The sequence below is a fragment of the Ceratotherium simum genome, chromosome 3 (genome assembly GCF_057802395.1).
Source record: "Ceratotherium simum simum isolate JZ-2026a chromosome 3, ASM5780239v1, whole genome shotgun sequence".
NCBI classification, from domain to species: domain Eukaryota; kingdom Metazoa; phylum Chordata; class Mammalia; order Perissodactyla; family Rhinocerotidae; genus Ceratotherium; species Ceratotherium simum.
Genome location: NC_141902.1, coordinates 35,266,837 through 35,287,756, shown reverse-complemented (window position 1 = coordinate 35,287,756; position 20,920 = coordinate 35,266,837). Strand labels below are relative to the sequence as shown.

General features: G+C 36.9%; 1 long non-coding RNA gene across 1 annotated transcript in view; it reads left to right on the top strand.

Annotated features, from left to right (window-relative positions):
- Positions 1 to 17,318, top strand: part of LOC147917524 (uncharacterized) — a 69,859-nt gene extending 52,541 nt beyond the window's left edge. Inside the window, exon 3 of the long non-coding RNA XR_015551715.1 lies at positions 16,619 to 17,318. This is a non-coding gene — a long non-coding RNA (uncharacterized LOC147917524). The remainder of the gene's footprint in view (positions 1 to 16,618) is intronic.
- Positions 17,319 to 20,920: the final 3,602 nt, after the last annotated feature.

Sequence of the window (20,920 nt, the reverse complement as noted above, 5' to 3'; positions counted from 1 at the left end):
TTTTCTTGTTTTCCTTTTTTCTTATGCAATCCTGTCAACTGCTTTTTCTTTTGTGCACTATTCTTAGGCATTTTGTCCCAAACTACAGCTGGTTAATTGTTCACGTATCTCCATCTTCCTTAGTAGATTATGAGTTCATTGAAGGCAATGATCCTACGTTTCTCACCCATGACCTTATGACTTCTTTTTGCCCAAGTAATAATATCAGTCTTCTGCTTATAACAGGTCTTAAAGTATATTTGTTGCATCATTAAACAAAATATTTAATTAATTAATACCTAATTTGATATAATTATAAATACAGCTTTATACAACCAACGTAAACTAAGAGATTCAAGTTGAGTATTCACATTTATACTTAAATAAGTCAATTGAGGGTGATGGGAGGCTGTCAACATTTATTGTGAACAAGCTATGTGCCAAGCTAGTGCTGATCTATTGGATGGATTCAGTTGCTGATTCAAATATATGTACTGTGGGTCTACTATATCCCAGGCTCTGTATTGAGAGCTAGAAAGATGAATAATATACAGCTCTCCCCTCAATGATCTTGCAGTATAGTTTGAGAGAAGGATAATGAAAGTATCAATTTTAATATTATGGTACACCAGCTACCATAATCGAGGAACTCAGAGGGTGCTTGGGACTCAGAGGATGGTAGAATGTTAAGGGAAGGCTTGTTCGGGGGAGACTGCCTATTCCAAGTAGGGACAACCAATGGAGCCTCGAAAGAGGACATCGGTGCTTGGGTTTTATAAGGAGTTAAATAAATATGGCTTGATGAAAGAGAGAGTGTGTATGTGTTGGTGGAAGTCAAGAAAGTTGGTGATAAAAGGAAGAGACTTGAAAGAGAAAGTAGGGCTGGGAAATGGGTTAATGGAACATCTTGTATTGATCTAAGAGTTTTAATTTTGTTCAGAAGAGAATGGGAAGGTACTGAAAGTTTTGAATAGGTAAATGGCAAAATTAGAATGTTTAGAAAGTACCTTCCAGCCACTTTTCATATATTATTTCATTTAATCCTCTCTTTCTGGATAGGTGGTATTTATACCTGGTTTACAGAGAGGAAAGTGAGCCATCTCTTCTTTTCATTCTTCGCAGAGCTGAGTATCTCTCATCATTTGTCTTTCTGCTTCTATGTTGCCTATTCAAAGGGGATTTCTCTGACAACCTTGCTGAAATTTCTTCTTCCGTGGGAGAAAAATAGGACCAAATGCTGGAGGGAAAAGGGGATGGGATTTTAATAGGTTGGCCAGGGAAGGCCTCGTGGAGAAGTTGACATTTGGGAAACTTTAAAGATAGTAAGGCAGTTAGTCCTGAAGATATCTTGGGGAAGAGCATCCCAGGCAGTAGTATCAGCTAGTGCAAAGGCCCTGAGGCAGGATCATGCTTCTCTTGTTAGGGAACAAGCAAAGAAAATGGAGCTGGAGCATATTCCATCTTTCCTTAACAAAATACCTCTAGAGAATAAGTATGAAATAAATATTTGTTGACTACATAGATGAATAAATGAAGAAAAGTCATATTTCAAGTTCTCAACTGGTTTGCTCAATCCCAAGCCCATACATATCCCTTCCATTATGTTACCCTGCCCTTCAGTGCTCAACTCCTAGATGGCTGAGATCATTTAAACAGTGTTGAAGTGGAATCTCTATGAATGAGTATCCATTAAGGATTCCATACAAATCCACCTGTAGTTTACGTGTAGATGTGTGTGCCATCTCTGCAGACAAATACTCTTTCATGTGTCTTTATGAGAAGCAACAGTGACACACAGTGGTTGATTGAGTGAATCAGGCATGTACTCCCTCCAGATATCCCAGGAGGTATAGCAGATATTTCTCAGACTTTCTTTCTATGGAAAGTTGGTTGTCTTGTTAATTCAGGCAGGTATTAACTACCCAATATATTCAGCATATCCCTCATGGTAAGCTGTCAGGCTGTGACACAACATCACATAATGTGACGTTACATGATACATAATGCCTGAATTAAATAAAAAAAAATCCCAGACACTTCTTTCAGTGAAATAGTAGGTAGGTAATCTGAATATTTGGGGTAATTGGCTCTAGGAAGAGAGAGGCATCATTATTTCAGGCTCCCTAGTGAGCGTTAATTAGCCATATTGCTTCTTTGTGTGACAAAGAGAACACTGCTAGTAGTGCTAAATCTGTAATGACACCCTGGCTTTAGGAGCACAGGTATTTTAAACTACCTTGACTGACTGACATGTAGTAATTCTATTCAGAGCTTAGCAGTGAACTCAGGCAGTTGGAACTGTCTCTCCTCCAAGGGGCATGAATTTGTTGTTGTGACTCTGAGAGGTCTCCTTCCCTTTGTCTTCCCCAATCCCCGTAGTCTTCCAACTGGGAAAATCATCAAGTATTTGCAACAGCAGGCCTGTGTTCTCCCTAGGCTTTGAGAATAATGCATCTACGTTTTTGAAGCATCAAGTTCTGCAGAAAGAGATTCAACAGCTCTTAACATTTAAAGATGGGCCATGACAGCTCGGAAGGGCTCTCTGGGGCCCTGAGAGCCCCTTTAATCCTTTGTTTGCAGATATGGTAGGAAGGCTTCTTGCAGAGCAGGAAAATTCTTAAAGGCTGAGTTTTCTGCGACCAACATTCAACATTCAACATTTTTTATTTTAATAATAATAACACCAGAAATAGTATAACTGGACAAAGCACCAGCATAGAGATTCTGCTGTCTTACCTCAAGAAATGGATGAATGTCCTGCACATAGGCAGGTGATGCTATTCGACCTCTAGGAAATGCTTTTTGATTTTCTATATTTTTAGTCAGTTGGGATTTTCCCTACCATCCTCTCACCAGTGTCCTTGGAGACATTCATATGCACAAGGTAGATGGCCAAGGCTGTGGAACCGTCTGAGGCCAAGGGTCAGAGAGAAGCTGACAGGTTTACATTCGCCGTCTTCACCTCTGAGAATACTAGGAACTGGAACTTGAGAGTCTAAGTCTGTGCTTTCCGACAGAGGTCCTGTGAGGCTGAGCTGAAAACACCACTTATTCGCAATTGCTGAAGGAAGCTGCCTATACGTGACTTCTTGCATTTTCAATTGAACATCAATTTCTTTCAGTGAGTTTATGAGTCTATCTGTGAACTGTGGATCCAAAAATTGAAGTGAGTATGTAACTGAGACTGGTGTTATCTAGGCATCGATACAGTGTGGGTGGAGGAAGGGAAGGTGAAGAAACTCAAAAGAAAGCGAGACATATCATTATATGGAGACAGGAAACTCAAAAGATTGACTTCTGGCCCTGAACATGTCTTTGGGGGGGAGCACTAGCACTTAGCAAGAATCTCTTTTTTTAGTAATCTTTCAGTCTCCTTTCCATTTTTTTATCTGCTTAAAATAATGATAACAATAATAGTATTTTTATAGTATTTTATGGCTAAATGAATGCTTCCATATATGTTAGCTCACTTGCTCCTGATTTTATCAACATAAAAAATTTAGTGACTGCCCTACTGCATAATAGATGATTTGCTTAACATCTCCCCACTCTTCATCAGATTCATTCTTCTCCCAATTTCACTAACTCAATTCCGTTTTCTGGATTAAAACAACAACAACATCAAAATAAACCAAAAAAAAAAAATTCTTATCTGCTATTATCTCTTCAATAGTTTATAAATATGAAAACTCTGACAATAATTTTTTCTGGGTACAAGAAAGAGGATAAGAAAGATGAAAACAGATGCCGTTGGGAAGAGAGGGTTCCTCTCCAGATGAGAAGGCTTAAGGCTAAGTTTAGAGTTTTATGCAAAGTGGAGGACACTCCCATTGTGGACTGGTGCTTTCCTCTTCTGTGGCCCATATTGCAAAACCTGCAAGAATGCTGGAATGTGGCACAGTAGGAGTTTCTAATTACAATTTTTCAGATTCCAAGGATTATAATTTTCTCTATATGTGAAAGTTAATTCCATATATCAAAGATTTATTGACATGAGGTTACATGGAAATGTTACACTAATAATACATTTTGATTGGTTGTTATAGGCAGAAACTGCTGTTGTTTGTCAGGATTCCTGTTAAGGTGTCATCTTGAAGAGGTGGGTAAAAATGATATTAATTTGACTCTGCTTGAGCCCTCTTATACAGAGTCCGTAGATTTTCCCAAATGAGCAGGCAAACTTCAAAACCATATCAATCACAAATTTTAGTGATTTTAGCTAGTTTTTTAAATTTAAATTAAATTATTTATTTTCTTATTTCGGCAAGTGGACGTTGTTTTGCATAGTGAAAATAGAAATGAATTACTTGTGACTGCTGTAGCAATTTAGAGCTTGAAGAGTATTTAGAAATAATCTAGGTTTCTTACAGTTGGAGAACCTGAAGCCCAGACAGGTCAGATGACTGGCTCAAACTAGATATGGAACCAATATGGGACAAAACAGAAAGCGAAAACTCATTCTTACTACTAGTCAAATGCTTTTCTTGATAAAGCATTTAGCCTGTCTCAATTCTTTACAAACTCCTATTGGCCAAAGATACTGCTTGTGGACCAAAACATTCTAAAACGACTTCGCTTTCTTCTTCCGGCACCTCTTTGCATAAAGTGTTGTAGTCTCCCAAGCCCTCATGCTGTGAGCTCACCTCTCTTCAAGGTTCACCCTCTACATGTCAGCTGTCCCAGGTTGGCCTTTTATCACATCAACCTCTTTGGGTTCCCAATACTGAGGCTGTTTTTTGGACTTGGCTTTACATTTGTGGTCTTTCTGGCTTCAATCTGTAAAGCTGGGCTAGAGACAGATTCACTTTTCAGGGTCATGAGAGACAGTGAGTGTTACTAAAATATTTTCTCCAAAGTACTTTGATTTGAGATTTTTATTGGGAATTAATATTTTAAATCAAGAAGGAGCATGTAAACACTGGAAAGGGAGGAAAAATGGAAAGACAGAAGGAAATGAAAATAGAACTAGAACTAGTAATCCTATGCTGGCAAATCTCAAATGATGTTGATTGAGCAGATAAAACAATTAAATCAGAGGCCAATGAACTACCTCATATGGCATTCAGCAAATTATAAAGTTCTTTTACATGCATTATGTTATTTGATTGCCCAACAGCTCTGTAGGGCAGAAATGATGATAAATAAGAAAACTAAGATTCAAATAAGATCCGTGGCCTGCCCACATTCACACAGCTTATAAGTGGCAGAAAGAACCCAAACCAAAGCTCCTGGCTGCAGATCATGTGCTCTATTAACTATATCACCCTACTTTACAGTTTTTTCAAATGACTCAGGTGCATTATGGAACTCAGCTGGTTGGAGCTCTGTGGCCCTTATGGCAGAAGTCATAGGTTTGATCTTGTGTATCTCAGTTCCTATTTAGAGTGAAAGCCAGTCAATTACAACACAACTCAATGCTCTTTAGTGTCATGAACAAAGTATCTATGTATATGATGCAAATCCATCTACTTTACTAGAACAAGAATGTATAATCTCCATCTTACTGGTAGAAGGTTAAACCATCTTTGCACATGAAGAGTAGTATATTTTTGTTATCATCTGTTTTGATATGTAGTATTGCTTCAGTATTTGGATTTGCAAAGCTAGACTATAGCCTAAGTCTCTGCAACCAGGTAAATGGAGGCGCTTTGAGACGTGATTGTAGATATCACCTAAAGCATAGAGGTTTATAATATTTTCCAGAATAAGATAGTTTTTCTTTAGTTCCCATAAATGTTACTAGATGTTAGCAGATAAAGGGCCTATGAGAACCTGAGACAAAAAAAAAATTCCTTTTTAGATTAACGTTTTTAGGCCTTGTGTATATACCAAGGCCATTAGTTTGAACTGATGGGATAGAAGCAACATTGTGATCCTCAGAAAAAACATTTTTCTCCAGAATTGTGCCCTGAAATCTTCAGGCTTGATTAGTTTATATCAAGGGAGGATTAGGGGAAAATCTCATTTGCTTGGCAGCATATAATTCCTGGGGGAACACATGTTTACATTTTGCTGAATTACACAACTCCATAGCAGTTATTGGAGAGCTAAAAATACATTCATATTGAACTGGAGGCAACCACATGTTGATAATGAGCCCATTTTGTGTCTTGGCTTGTGAAAAAGAATGCGAAAATGCCTTATTCTGTGTTATTTTTTTTCCTTCTGACAGTACTGATACACTGCCGCAGGCAGTCTAAAAATAATAGCATGAGGTTAACTGACAATTGCAGGTGTATTTACACTGCTATTCTGATATTAGCATGTTGCTTGAAAATACTACTGGAGGTGATACAGTATGCATCCAAATAAATTTTCTTTATTAGAGAGGAAAAACTGGCAGAAAAGACAAAGAATGTTTCTTTAAAACGATCAATAGAAATACGTGTGGCTATTTTAATAATCTGCCTCGATAATCTGATTTTTTTCTAAATCTGTGCTCTGTGGACTAAAAGTAAAAGAATCCATCTGAGAAAGGTGTCATGAAATGCCCCTCCTTACACACACACACGTCTACGTGTGCACTCATATACCTATTGTGCATACATACACGGAATGGTTTGAAAATTGTGATTTGGAAACCTAAATCTGTAAGAATAATCAAAAGCCTCTTGCCTCTGTGCCATTGCCTCTCACCCGTAAAGTCCACTTTCCACCCTTCTCCCTATCGATTGCATTAAGAGGCTCTCTTGCTTCTATTTGGAGTCAACCAATGGGAGGTACCAACAGGATATTGGAGTGACTTTGAGGTATATATTTCCCCAGCAACCTCACTGGAGGACTAGTTCTGTTCCCTTAGCAAAGGCTGCAGCTCCTCTCAGGAGCCCTTCCCTAAAGCTGCAATTCTCAGCGGGTTGCAGGTAGATCGCCCATGCCCTTGCTACTGAGCAAGAGGGTAACCGCTTCCTGCTGTGGTCGCCAGGCCCAGGTGCTTTATCATCCCTTGTTTCTCTTAACCCTGATTACATCCTTGCACATAATTATTTTATCGAACTCTCTTCAACCACCCTTTTGAGTGTGCTTTCTGTTTCACATGAGGACCCTGAACTGAACAAGATGCTTTGATAGCCACTGGGGTTATAAAGGCAAGTAAAACCCAGACCTCCTCTCAAGGAACTGATCACAGCTAAGACAGAGTTATACATCGAGTGATGGGGAAGCATGGAAAAAGGTTATCTAAATCAAGTCCGGAGTGGTGCTAAGGGAAGAGGTTTTTGAGAGAGTTGATGCTTGATGTGAAACTTTATTATTGAAAAATTCAGATATATAAAAATAGAAAGAATATTATAACAAACTCCAAAGTAACATCACTCAGTTTCAACAATCGTCAGTTCCCTCAACTCATTGCCCAATTTTATTTACCTCATCCACTTTCCCACCTCCTCCCCAGGATTATTTTGAATTAATTTCTGGACAATATATAATTTCATCTCTAAATATTTCAGCATGTATGTCCAAAACATAAGCACAGTATCATCATCATCTAAATTAGGAAACATATACTTAAATAAATAAATAAATAAATAAATCATGAGTTCATCGTGATACTTCCAGTTCAAGTTTCAGATTATAAGGTTTTTACTTCACCTATCCATGTTAAAATAGTATCTCCTTTCTCTCACTGTGAAAAATCCCTGCTTTTAATAACATCAACATAATTCCCATTTGTTTATCCCATACTAATCACACAACAGTCTTAGACTAGCAATACCAACATGTCTGTTAACAATATGATTTCTAAAGACAGTTTAACTTTTTGCTGTTGTGTTTTATTTTTGTTTTGTTGTTGTTTTTTGCTATACTTTTAATCCTTAGGGCATATCCCACCAGGGATGTACAATCAAATTACCATGTTAACGTCACTTGAACTAGTTCCTTTCTGAGTACTTATGCCCCCTATCCACCCACTGATTATACAGTTAGGTCTTTTTATACTTTTATTTTGATTTTTAAAGTTTGTATTTTGGTAAATTACACTTGTTTTATAACTATGTAAAATAGCTACAAAATTAAATCTTTGAAGCAAGGTAGACCAAAGAAGTCTGATTACCTCACTCTAGTTCTTCCCTCCCCCCACTAGTAAATTTAAAATTTTGAAAAATACCTTCTGGCATTTAGGAAGGTTTGTATTTTTGTTTTAATGATTACCTTTGTACTAGCACTTTGATGTAATATTCATCTCTTTTCCCCTCTTTTTGGCTATTGACTCATTTCCTACTATGAGCAATAATAAAATTAGCTACCGACCTCTCGATCCTTCTTTCTTCCCTCTCATCCAGCAATTGTTGATGGAATGTCCTTGTAGATCCAATGAAAACCTATTAAACAATCAGTGAGTTTATTGTACTTCTCAGCTTTTGATGCTTGTACCATATCTTCATTGTTAGGATGTGTAGCCATTTTATTCTTACAGTAGCCTTAGTTCTATAGAAAAATATATATTTCATGCTTACCTCTAGTCCTTATGCCAAAGCCTCTCAAGTGACTTTTGTTGTGTGAAGATCATTCTCTGATAGATTCTTCAGGAAGAGTTCAAGGGAGTGATTGATAGTCCCTGTCCTGCTCACTTTGGTTTTTAATCCCAGCAGGTTTTCCTTAGTGCTAAGCTTTGTGATGTAAGGTTGTTTTGTTAGCAAATTTTGAGAGTTTATAGACCTCAGATTCCAAAACACTGTAGAACCATCAGATCATACTTTGGACTTCTTGCACTCATCCTTGAGTTGGAACTTTCAAAATCATCTTCCATTTTCTCCTGCTGCTCTCAGAAAGGCCCACTGTGCTTTCCAGTGAGTACCTGACAGCAAGTTGGTGATTTCCAGCTCTCAGGGTTATCGCTAGTCCCTTTGTCTCTCCTCCGATTTCTCCCACATAGTTTTGCTACCATATGGATTGTGTAGTTTTTGGTGATTTAGCCCCATCCATTCGTATTTTGGATTTGTGGGTATCTCTTGTGACCTAGAGTTATTAGAGATAACTCTAATATGGGGTTGGGATATGCCCTAAGGATTAAAAACAAGACCTTGGGGTCTTGTTTTTCCTCCTGTAGTTGCTCTATTTTAGTGGGAGGATTCAGGGAGCTGCCAGATCTTCCAGAATGCTCCTTGAGCTGCATTTTGGAAAGTTGACTAGGTGTGTAGGAGAGAGGACTGGAAGGGCAATGGCAGAGGAGAAAAAGGAGAGCTTCCAAATAAAAATAGTGTGTGGGAAGGCATGAAGGTATAAAACGTCATGATGCGACAGCAGAGCAGTGTTCTGCTGCAGTATGCTTCTGCTAGGAGTTTGTGTGAGGGAATGGAAGGAATGAACCAGTGAGACAGGTGGAGCTTGATCACAATAAGCCCTGTATGCTAAACTGGGAGGTTGGAACTTTAATGCTATAGGGGGGCCGGCCCCGTGGCTTAGCGGTTAAGTGTGTGCGCTCCGCTACTGGCGGCCCGGGTTCAGATCCTGGGCGTGCACCGACACACGGCTTCTCCCGCCATGCTGAGGCCGTGTCCCACATACAGCAACTAGCAGGATGTGCAACTATGACATACAACTATCTACTGGGGCTTTGGGGAAAAAAAAAGGAGGAGGATTGGCAATAGATGTTAGCTCAGAGCCAGTCTTCCTCAGCAAAAAAAGAGGAGGATTAGCATGGATGTTAGCTCAGGGCTGATCTTCCTCACAAATAAATAAATAAATAAATAAATAAAATAAAAAATAAAAAAAATAATGCTATAGGGAAATGTTGCAGGATGTAAAGCAAGGAAGTGACCTTAGATTAATAATTCAGAAAGGTTTCTCTGGCAGCAGTGTAGAGAATGGTCTTGAAGTAGTCCAGAGGGTAGACAGGAACTCTCCTCCCTCCTCATATTAGGTACCTATGGTGAAGTGAGAAGTGACGAGGGACTAAACCAAGGCAGAGGCAGATGGCACAGAGACGCTGTTTGTTAGGTTAAATCTCTAGGGTATGGTTAATGATTGGGTTTGGAGGGATGGGGTTGAGAGAGAGGTGGACCTAAGATGAGTCTTAGGTTTCTGGTCACTATCTTGGCTCCTAAGATGCTACCCATTCTACTTCTTGTGGCTTTCATTCTTGCTGAGTTGTTCTGATATTTCTCAAAATGGTGCTTTTGGAGATACTTGTTTGTCTGATTGTACCATGTGAGCTTAGTTATATATAGGATTTAGTTATAAGACTTATTTTAAAACTTCTATAAAAATAGTCTGTAATCTACAAAATAGGACAAAGAAGTCACAGGAATCTTTTTCCTTAATACACATCCAAACTGGCTATCTCTCTGCCAGAATTTGGCTACAGCATTTATGTCTATATTAGCATTCCGGTTTTCTTCTTTGAGATGAGAGAAGAATAAGGTACAAGTAGAAAGAGGCAGGAAGTGGAGATGGGTATTCGGGACCAGCTCGTGACTTCATGAAAACAGCTGGGGCTTTCCTCTTGGTCCTTCCACCCGTCTCAAACAAAATCCTCTGTACTCGCCACTCAAAGTGTGTCCTGCAACAGCAGCAGGGACGTCACCTGGGAGCTTGTTAGAAATGCAGACTCTCAGGTCCCCCCTCAGACCTTCAGAAGCATCAACAACTGCATTTTAACAAGATCCCAAGGTGATTCCTCTGAACACCAAAGTTTGAAAGTCACTCCTCCAGACCATGTCAGTAAGTGAACTTTTTCTGACTCTACCTGTACTCTCTTAAAATAGCAAGATTCTCTGTTATAACAAAGCCTTCATTTAGTGAATATTCTACAGGAACGTCGAAGAGTTAGCGTAAGGAGTGTAAGGAGTTAGTGTAAGGAGTTAGTGTTAGTATAGTATAGCAATTTAGGATTTGTGCTCTGTCTGGAGTCAGTTTACTTGGGTTCAAATCTGGCTTCATAGCTAATTAGTTATATGGCTATGGGAAGACACTTCATCTTTCTACAGATTGGCATCCTCATTTGTAAACATGTATTAAGAGTTCTTACCTCTTAAGACGGTTGTGAGGATAAAAGGAGACAGTACGTGTGAAGCGGTTAGCACAGTTCCTAGGGCACAGGAAGTGCATCATAAATGTTAGTTATCATTATTAAAACTGCTGTATTTCTAAGGCCACAATTTGATTATATCTGGTTCTCTTATCACAGTCTGTTACATACCCCACATAGAATGTAAATTCGTACAGCTGCTTAAAGGCCAACAAACAAACAATAGCTTAGAAATGTCGTACACACATCTTGGATGTATTTAATGCCTTGTTAGAAGGCACAATACAGTATGTGGGGGAAGACTCATTCTTTTCAAATGGACGACATTCTTGGAGAATATGTTAGCATACAAGCATCTACAGATATTTCTCAGAGAAGGGTAAATCTTCAGTATGGTAGTTGTGTGTATTTCTGTTATGATGCTTCCTGGAAAAAGTGAAATATCAACATTAGAACTTAAAAAAATGTTTTATTCAAGGATTTGCTTATGTATTCTGATACAACCCATCTAGGTAAACAAAACAGAAAAATCCCTTTTCTTTTAAAAAAAATTATTGAAATTTAGAAAGCTTGAGTCATTCTTCATGTTCCTTTCCACTCTTTTTCATATTTTTTGGTGTCTATGTCCTGATGAAACCTTGATGAAATTTTACTTTAGATGCTGAATGACCCAGCCACTGTATATGTCTTCAGATGTTCTGAAGCCGATAATGTCAGGAAGCAGCAACAACATGTAAAACGTGGATTCTAACCATAAACAGACAAATAAAAACAGAACAAACCCCTAGGTTTTTGTAAGCTTCAGGTACCTATCTGACAGTCTATAATTATTCATGTTATTATTATTATTATTCACTAGCAAGGATTTTAAACTAGAGAGGCCCATACTATGGAGGGTAGAACGAAGTCAGAGAAATAAAGCCCAGATTGTCTTTGTTTCTTATTACAGAGATCAGCATTTCCATGTTCCCTCATCAACAAAAAGACTCCTCCTACACACCCTTGGTGCTCCCTATTTACATTCACCTGCTACTCAATTAACACCCATCACTTGCAGGGGGTTTACTGTCAGACCACTGCACTGCATCCTTAACCCTCCCTCTCACCCATATTACACACGGAGTTAAAAACAGTCCCTTGACTGTGCTTAGAAACGTGTCTTTTCATTTGGTGTTTGTGTAATGTTTTTCTTGTGAGCATTACCCTGGGTGTTCATAAAAGTTCTAACTGTATCTACACGTGTCTGACATTTATTACCTTCCACAGGACCGTAAAACACACTTTTCTCTTTTAACTACATCTGCTGACATGTTACATCAAATAAACTTTAAATATTACTATGAATTAATTAGGCATTTTACCTTTATTAGGAAAGACAAATATATTCTTACCAACACTGCTTTAGTATAGTTAGAAGTTTTAATTGGATTCTATGTGAAAGACAATGAGATTACTCTTACCCAGTTTTATTTTTCGTTTAGTTATATTTCTGTTTTTATATTAGCCAAGCAATACATATTCATTTGTAGAAAATTAAGGAAATACAGAAAAGTTTCAAGAAGAATAATTAACACCTCTCCTCCAAAATTATTTCACTAATTTCATAATCCCTATTATTATTTTGATATTTTTTCTTAAATATGTAAATAACTATTAATTCTCTTATATGTGTCCCTATCTATTTATAAATATTGTGTTTATATATGAATAATTATTTTATATATGCAAAGTACTTTATGTAAATGTATTTTTCATACAAAATTTGGCAATAAGCTTATATTTTATACATTGTTTTGTATCCAGTCCTCATTACTTAATATTGTATAATTATCATGTCCCATGTGGTTAAATACTCTTTTCAAACTTGGTTTTTAATACTATATACAGTCATTCTTCTTATGAAGTTGCTGTAATGTTTTTAGATGGGTTCAAAACCATTGGATGGTTCTAAGCGTTTAGATGAGTTCAAAATACTTGCTGATTATTTCCTCAAGAGAAATTCTCTGGAGTGGAAACACTGTATCAAAGACTCTTAAAACCTTTTGTCAGAATGCTTTCCTGAAAGGCTGTAAAATTTTACAAGTCCACATTGTACCCTGATCAACTTTGAATACTTGTTTTTATTATGATCAAGTTGAGAGTTGATCATTGCTACTTCAGTAGCCTTTTCTTTAGTTAGTTAATAGTTAGGTTGAACATACAAAAACTTTGCTATATTGTGTCATCATTATGGTCTTTATAGAACATATTGATAAAATTCTTGAACTCTAAAAATAGACGAATTTTAGTTCGAATCCAGATTTCATCACTTACTTGGGCAAAGCTAAAGTTCACGTCTAAAACTCAGTTTCCTCAAATGTAAATGATGATAATATTAGCCTCTATTTTATAGAGTTGATGTGAGGATTAAGAAAAAAAGCATTAATGTGCATAGCTTTGTGCCCAACGTGGTAAGTGCTCAGTACATATTAAGTGTTATTGGATTCTTATGTGAATTGACTTTTCATTACCTGCATCCACTTTTTTTTATTACTGCTAGTTAATATAAATAAGCTCTTCAAAATCAATAGGAAAAATATTAAGTATATTTAGCCTTTTCTATTGACTGCTATGTAATTGATTTTGCCATGTTTTAACATAAAATTAGATTATAATTTTTATTTACAGCTATATCTCCAGCACTCAGAACAATGTCTGGAAAATAGACAATACTTAATAAATATTTTTGAATGAATGTATTGATCTTTTTCAAATTTTTCTTGGCTATTTTTGAACATTTCTCTACATGTAAAGCCTAGAATCAATTTTAAAAATCCTCGAAAACATACTATTGGGATTTTGATTGCAAAAGCATGGAATTTATTTGGTGGAAGAACTGACATATTTATAAAATTAGGTCTTCCCATCCAGAAGCATAATACATCTTTCCATCTATTTGAGCCTTCTTTTAAGTTATTCCATCAAGTTTTGTAATTTTCTTTATGTAGGTCTCGATTATTTCTTGTTAGGTTCATTTGAGAGTTGTTGTTTTTTATTCTGTAAATAGGGTTTTCTCTTTTCTATTTCATGTTCTAATTGATTATTGTTCTAAAGGGAGCTACTGATTTTTGTATGCTAATATTTTGTTCCTCCAATGTGCTAACTCTAGTTCTACTAGTTATACTAGTTGTTCAGTTAATTCTCTTAGAATTCATACCATTTACCAAAGATGATTATTTTTTTTTTCTATCTATTTCTATTGTTTATATTTCTTATCTTATTGGTTGCAACTGCAGGAATGATATTGGATAGTAGTAGTGATAATAGAATTCCTTGCAGTAATATCTGACTTTAATGAGAAGGCTTCTAATTCTCAATTAAGACATCATTAGTGGGCCGGCCCCGTGGCTTAGTGGTTAAGTGCGCACGCTCTGCTGCTGGCAGCCCGGGTTCGGATCCTGGGTGCGCACTGACGCACCACAGCGAGGCTGCGTACCACATACAGCAACTAGAAGGATGTGCACCTATGACATACAACAATCTACTGTGCAAAAGATAGTTGGGGGAAAAAATAAATAAATAAAATTATAAAAAAAAAAGACATCATTAGTTTTTTGTATATATTCCAAGTATTTCTGAAAATGATGCACATTGCCCCTTATTTATAATATATGATATTTAATATATAACATAGAACATATATATATATCATATGTGGTATTAAAGATATAATATATAAAACATGCTTGATGAATGTTATTCAGATCTTTGGGATATTTATAACACTTTGATTATGGTAACAACTATTTAGAGGATGATATTTCCCTGCAAAATAGTCTTAATATCTATCTTCTGCTCATACTCCCATATTCCAGGGAATGATACACATTTCTTAACTTTACCTATTATGTCACCTATAAGGATCTTTTGATACATTTCTTGGTACTTACTCAAACTAGGTATTTCCTAATTCTTCTTAGCCTATAAATATGTAATAAAGTGTGTGTGTTGTGGGGAGGAGTCTTTCTCCTGAGTGTCCAGACTAGCCCAGGTACACCCACCCATTGAGAATTTATGTGACTCGGCAATTAGGAGATCTTTTCTTTTGTATTCCACTTCCTCTTTCCTTCTTCATAATCTCCTGAATATTTTTCTAATCCTTTCCCCAAGCTTTAAGCACAATTTAGGGAGTCAGGAGGGGTTATCATACCTTAAAATCCCATTCAACACAGGCTTTAGAATGAAATATCTACCATGCAAAGAAATTTACTTTTCTTAATAAAATTAACTAGTTCTCACAGCATAATTCCAATGTATTATTATGCTAATAAAATCTTTCTCTCTCTCTCTATGTGTGTGTATCACCTCTCTCTATATATCCCTTTCTATAACCATATCTTTATATCTAACCAAGGACTTCAACCAAGAATTTGGACAGGGAGGAGAAGAGAAGCAAGAAGGAGAATGAGGGCCAAGAAACCTTCACCCTTTGTTGCTTAACAACTTGTAATCTTTATTTTACTTCATTTCTTGATGGCTGATAAGATATACTTCCTACAATAGTGTAGGTTTGCCATGTGTCTTCTTGAATCTCAATCTTTTCTTCCCTTTTATGCATTGCAACACTATATTTTTAGATTGTTCTTGGCAGAGTGCACATTTTATCTGATATATTTCCAGCTTTTTACCTAATATCTATTTTTCTGATGCTGTCTGTTGCAATAGGGTATTTAGTAGTCATACTTATTGAATAATTGTATGTTTGTCCTTATCTCTGACAATTTGTTTTGTGTTTTCTATTTGTCCTGCTTTTTGTTCTTTGTTTTCCTTTCCTGTCCTTTTTGGGTTGATTGAACTTGTTATTTTATTTCTTCCTCCCTGTTGATTGACAGTCATACATTTTTTTTCTACTCTTATACGGGTTATTCTTACATCTTAAAATATACTTTTACATTGACGCTTTTCTATTAAAATCTAAATTGCATTAGTATATATAGATTTCCCCAAAGCAAGACAGAAACCTAGCATACTTTCATTTCTCTCCTTTTCACTTCCTCAACTCCTCCATGACGACTACCTCTCTTGTTAAGATCACCTGAGACTAGACTGTGATTACATTTGAACTCTATGGATGAACACTTATTTAGTCTTAATTATGATATTCCCCACTGTTCCTTGTATCTCACATCTTCCTTTACTCAATTTTTTTTTTTTTTTTGCTGAGGAAGATTCACCCTAAGCTAACATCTGTTGCCAATCTTCCTTTTTTGCTTGAGCAAGATTTGCCCTGAGCTAACATCTGTTGCCAATCTTCCTCTATTTTGCTTGAGGAAGATTCGCCTGAGCTAATATCTGTGCCAGTCTTCCTCTATTTTGAATGTGGGTTGCAGCCACAGCATGGCTGACGAGCGGTGTAGGTCTGCATCCAGGATCTGAAACTGCAAACCTGGGCCACTGCAGCAGAGGGCGCCAAAGGTAACCACTAGGCCACGGGGCCAGCCCCCTTTTCTGAATTTTTGTATGCTTTAAAATTACTTTTTATTTAGACTTCACACTTGAATGATGGTTTGCTGTATATAAGTTAGAGGTTAAATTGTCTCTCTTTATGAATTTGAAGTCATTGTTCTGTTGTATTTTAACATCTAGTGTTATAAATAAGATGTCTGACTCTGATATGATTTTTTTTCTTTGTAGATGTAATGGACCAATACTAGTCTGGTTAATGGACTGCGCACTCAAAATCAGAATTCACACTTGAATCATTACCATAAGCAAAGTTAATATGGCTTCAGGATATAAATACAGAGCTGTAGCAACAGAGCACAGAAGGGATACTGAGCAACCAGCAGTTGCTTAGAGCAGCTGCTCTGATTTCCATCAGTCTTACAGGAATGCCATAGCCCGGGGACCTTAGACAAAGTGGCCTACAAGAAATGAGTCTTCATCAAGTGTGAAACTCTGGGGAACCAATTAAAAATCTGCTGGCTGCCATCCTTTCCTTGTGTGTGAGACTCAGTAGTATATAGCTTAATATCACTCAATAAACTGAGTTCAGCAACACACATATAACTCAACAAGATTCATTCTAGTAAATCCATAATTTATTCTGCTCATTCATGCCTTTGGATGACTGTCTTTATGATGTCATAGTCTGAGCATTAATCATAAAAGTAATCTCCACCATAGCAGACTGTTTCCCTCCTTAGAGTCTTTTAGAATTTTCTATGTTATTCTAAAATTTTAGAACAGAAATGTCAAATTATGCATATTTTTTTACATTCATTCTGCTTGGCAATTGGTGGGTCTTTTCAATCTGAAGAATTTCACCTTTCTTTGGGAAAAAATAACTTATAATTTCATTGTTTACTCTCTCCTTTTTCTTCTTCTATCCTTTGGTGACTTCTATGAGAAGATACTGAAAGTTCTGTATTCTCCATGTCACTTAACTTTTCGATTATACTTTCCCTCAGAAGCTGGTGCTGTTGATACTCCACCCAGATTCCAAGTATCACTTTGACTGGTTTGTTGAGCACATTCCCCAGCTGTCACCTGCATTGCTGCTGACGATTCACGCCTATAACCTTCTTTGGAGAACTTTCCTTGGGCGTTTGCAGCAGCTTTGCTTGGGGAGCAGCAAGTAGCCAGTGACTTTCAGTGTGGTGATACAAAAGCCCAACTCTTTTGCCTCATGGTGAGACAAACTCTCTGATGCAAGTTTTTTCAGAGTGTTTCATGAAATAGAATGAGGCTAGACATCATTTGAACTCACATACTTGCTTGACTTCTTCCTATTTTCTCTTCTGCTTCCCTCCTCCCTTACAAGATTTTCCTGAGAGCACTCTCTTAATAAATTACTTACATGGGAATCCTTGTCTCAGGTCAGCTTCTATAGAATCACATGGTGTCTTTACCTTTTTGCACTCTGTTCCTGGAGAATTTCTTTGTTGCATCTCCCAGGTCACTAAATTTTATCTTTGGCTATGTCTATTTGGTAATTTTGCCTATCTATGGAATTTTTTATTTTGCTAATTAAAATTTTAATTAACAACAATTTCTCTGAAATATTTATGGGTGAAGTGATATCATATTTGGGACTTCTTTAAAATAACCCAGTGTGGAGACATAAGTGGGAGTATAGATGAAATATGATCAGCCGTGGGTTGATACAGTATTAAGACAATTATGCCCAATTTACACTGTTTGCTGTATTAACCTTTGTGTGTGTGTGTGTTTCTTTTTATGTTACTTCTAGGTTTTCTTGGTGACATGTTTCTCTCATTCACAGTTTTTCTCAAAGAGTTAGGAATATCGAATAGTTGTGATTTTTAAAATTTTCTGATCATCTTTGAATATGAGAATCTCTGTTGATTGGCCTATTACATTTATAGCAGCCTGCCTCAGATGACTGAGAGGGTATGATGGATTGTACTGCCACATGCAGTAATCCAAGAGTTTTTGGGCAGCATACAGGTGTTCCCCATTTCTCCTGGGAGAACCTGCCTACCTGGGTCATTGCTCTGCCTCTTTGGCTCTAGTGCCTCCACTCTCTGCTAGGTTTTACTTGTAAAAGCATACATACGGGGTGGTGTTGGAGGGTGGTTTGGGTGAGGATGGGTCTCAACTTGTTTAGCATCTTCAAACGCAACTCTCTCCTTGATCAAAGTTGCAGGACTCCTTGTATCCACCAACTGATGATTTGAAACTCCTTCCTACCAAGCAACACTGACTCCATAATGATCTATTTCTGTACATTTTTAGAGCTATGATTTTCTTCAACTTTAGTTTTTCGTAAATCTGCTACTGACTGCTTTCCATCTTACACACATTCTTTTCCTGCACTGTTATAAATCAATTATTTGAAAAAAACATCTTTTTTGTATGTGTTATTTCATGGTATTTGTTACAGAAGGGAAGAGAGTCATATGATCAGAGTTCACCATCTTGATCTAATCCCTCAGTTACATCCATCGTGGCTTATAATTCTATTGTTGCAAATCATTTTCTCATCATCTAATTATTGTTTTTGCATGTCATCCTGTTCTTTTGTCTCGGCTTGTTATTCCTTGTGGCTTTCTTTTCCCATGTTATGTACTTTTGCATACTATTGAACATGCTAGATGCCTTTTGTCCAAGTTTGTTCTGATTCTTATACTAGATTATTTTCAGAAGAGAGCTTAACTCTGGGTATTCAAGGTGACAGTTCCTTTCACATGATTGTATTTTTCACAAGCTCCAGGTTGTTGATTTTCTTTTATTTTTCATATCCATGATAAAGGAGACACCCTTATATTCCCATTATTTGTCAGTACCCAATGTATAGGGGTGATCCTTGGCTCTACTCACTGTCCACTTAGGTGCAGGTAGAATCTCCTCTTCAGCAGTAGGGCAGAAGAGAAGGTTGATTCAGGAGCTTAGAGCACGGTTCCCAGTATCCAGTTTCTGGTGGTTGTTTCTCTGGTGTGGCTCCTTACTTGGGCCAAAGCAGGAGGACACTCCCTGATGCTCATTTCCACTTCTCTAATACTCGCTGTCCCGGGTCCTCTCCACTTCTATCCTCTAGTTCTGAAGCTCTTTTGGTCAGGGATAAACCTCATAGCAACATTGTGCCAGAACCAGTCCTTTTCTAACTTCTGTGGGTTCCTAGGCATGAATGAAAATAAAAAGATTAATTAATCAGTTACTCAACGATTGTGAGCTGCTTTCTGCATACTTCACTGGGGGACTGGGACTGGGAGTGAGAAGATGAAAATCTACTTTGTCTATCACAAAAGCAGCATAGATCCAGTAAAGGAAGAGGCCTAGTAATTCTGGAAGTTACAGACTATCTGAGCCAGAAGGTAGTGATGAAGGATGCGTTCCTACATTTTCTTTTTTCACTCTGAGTGGGCTTTCCCTATCATATCAGTTCAATCTTTAGGGTAAATTTCTTCACACGCTAACAATCATTTCTCTCTTAGGGTTTAATTTGGGTGTTGGTATGAGGTTTATTGTTTTGTTTTCATAGACATTTTGTGGGAAGTTCTTTGAATGTCTGCCTCAAGGACTGTAGAAGCGAAGTTTTCATTTCTGTTAAGCATTGTTTTTTCTTTACAACAAAGCCCGTATCTTAAGTGTAGTTTTGCCAATAGCTTACCATTCCAGATTTGAAATACATTTGACTCACTCATTTTATAGCTGACAGAAGAAAGTCATTTCAAAAAAATCTCTATGACTAGACAAGATTTTGATAGGCACTGGTAATTCAACATGTCATGTTATCCAATAGAATATTACCAGGAGTTACTCTCTCAGATTCCATCACTGTTCTTGATTTTTCTTAAAAAAAACTCATTTTACAAAGTAGCTGCTTGTGGAAACTTCACATATCGTGTCAACTAAGGTGGTGATTTTGCCTCTGGTTTTTACTAAATTAAGAAACACCAATCCTAAGGGAGGAGAACCAGTTCTCTCCACGTTTATATATCGCACCTACACCGTCACCATTACCCTGGATTATCCATAGGAATCTTTTCAAGAAGCATGATCAATTCTCATAATTCGGAAATAAGTATATGAAGGCAAAAAGAGGAACAAATAGTAGCATTTCAAATAAGGATTGAATCATCAATCCATTCCCTCTCCATTCTTTTCTTAAAGTAAGACTTTGTTTTTCCTTGACCATCAAATACTTCAGAAGTTGAATTTTTTAAAGAGAACTTCTTACTTTGAAGAATTTCAAACTTCTCCTCATTATTTTGAGATGTTCAAGTGAAGTTTCTATGATATGATTAATATTTTTCATGTTTTATACAGCTTGGACATAATTTCCTTATTAGATTCAGTGAGATACTGTCACAACAATTTTTGAAATGACTCAGAAATATACTTTTAAAAAAGTGTATCTAACATAAGTATGTACTGAAACTATTGAAAGTTTACCATCTTGGAGACTTTAATTTTGATTTTGATCTGTTAATTATTATTTTGCCATAGTAGTGGAAGAGTTATGCCTGGGTA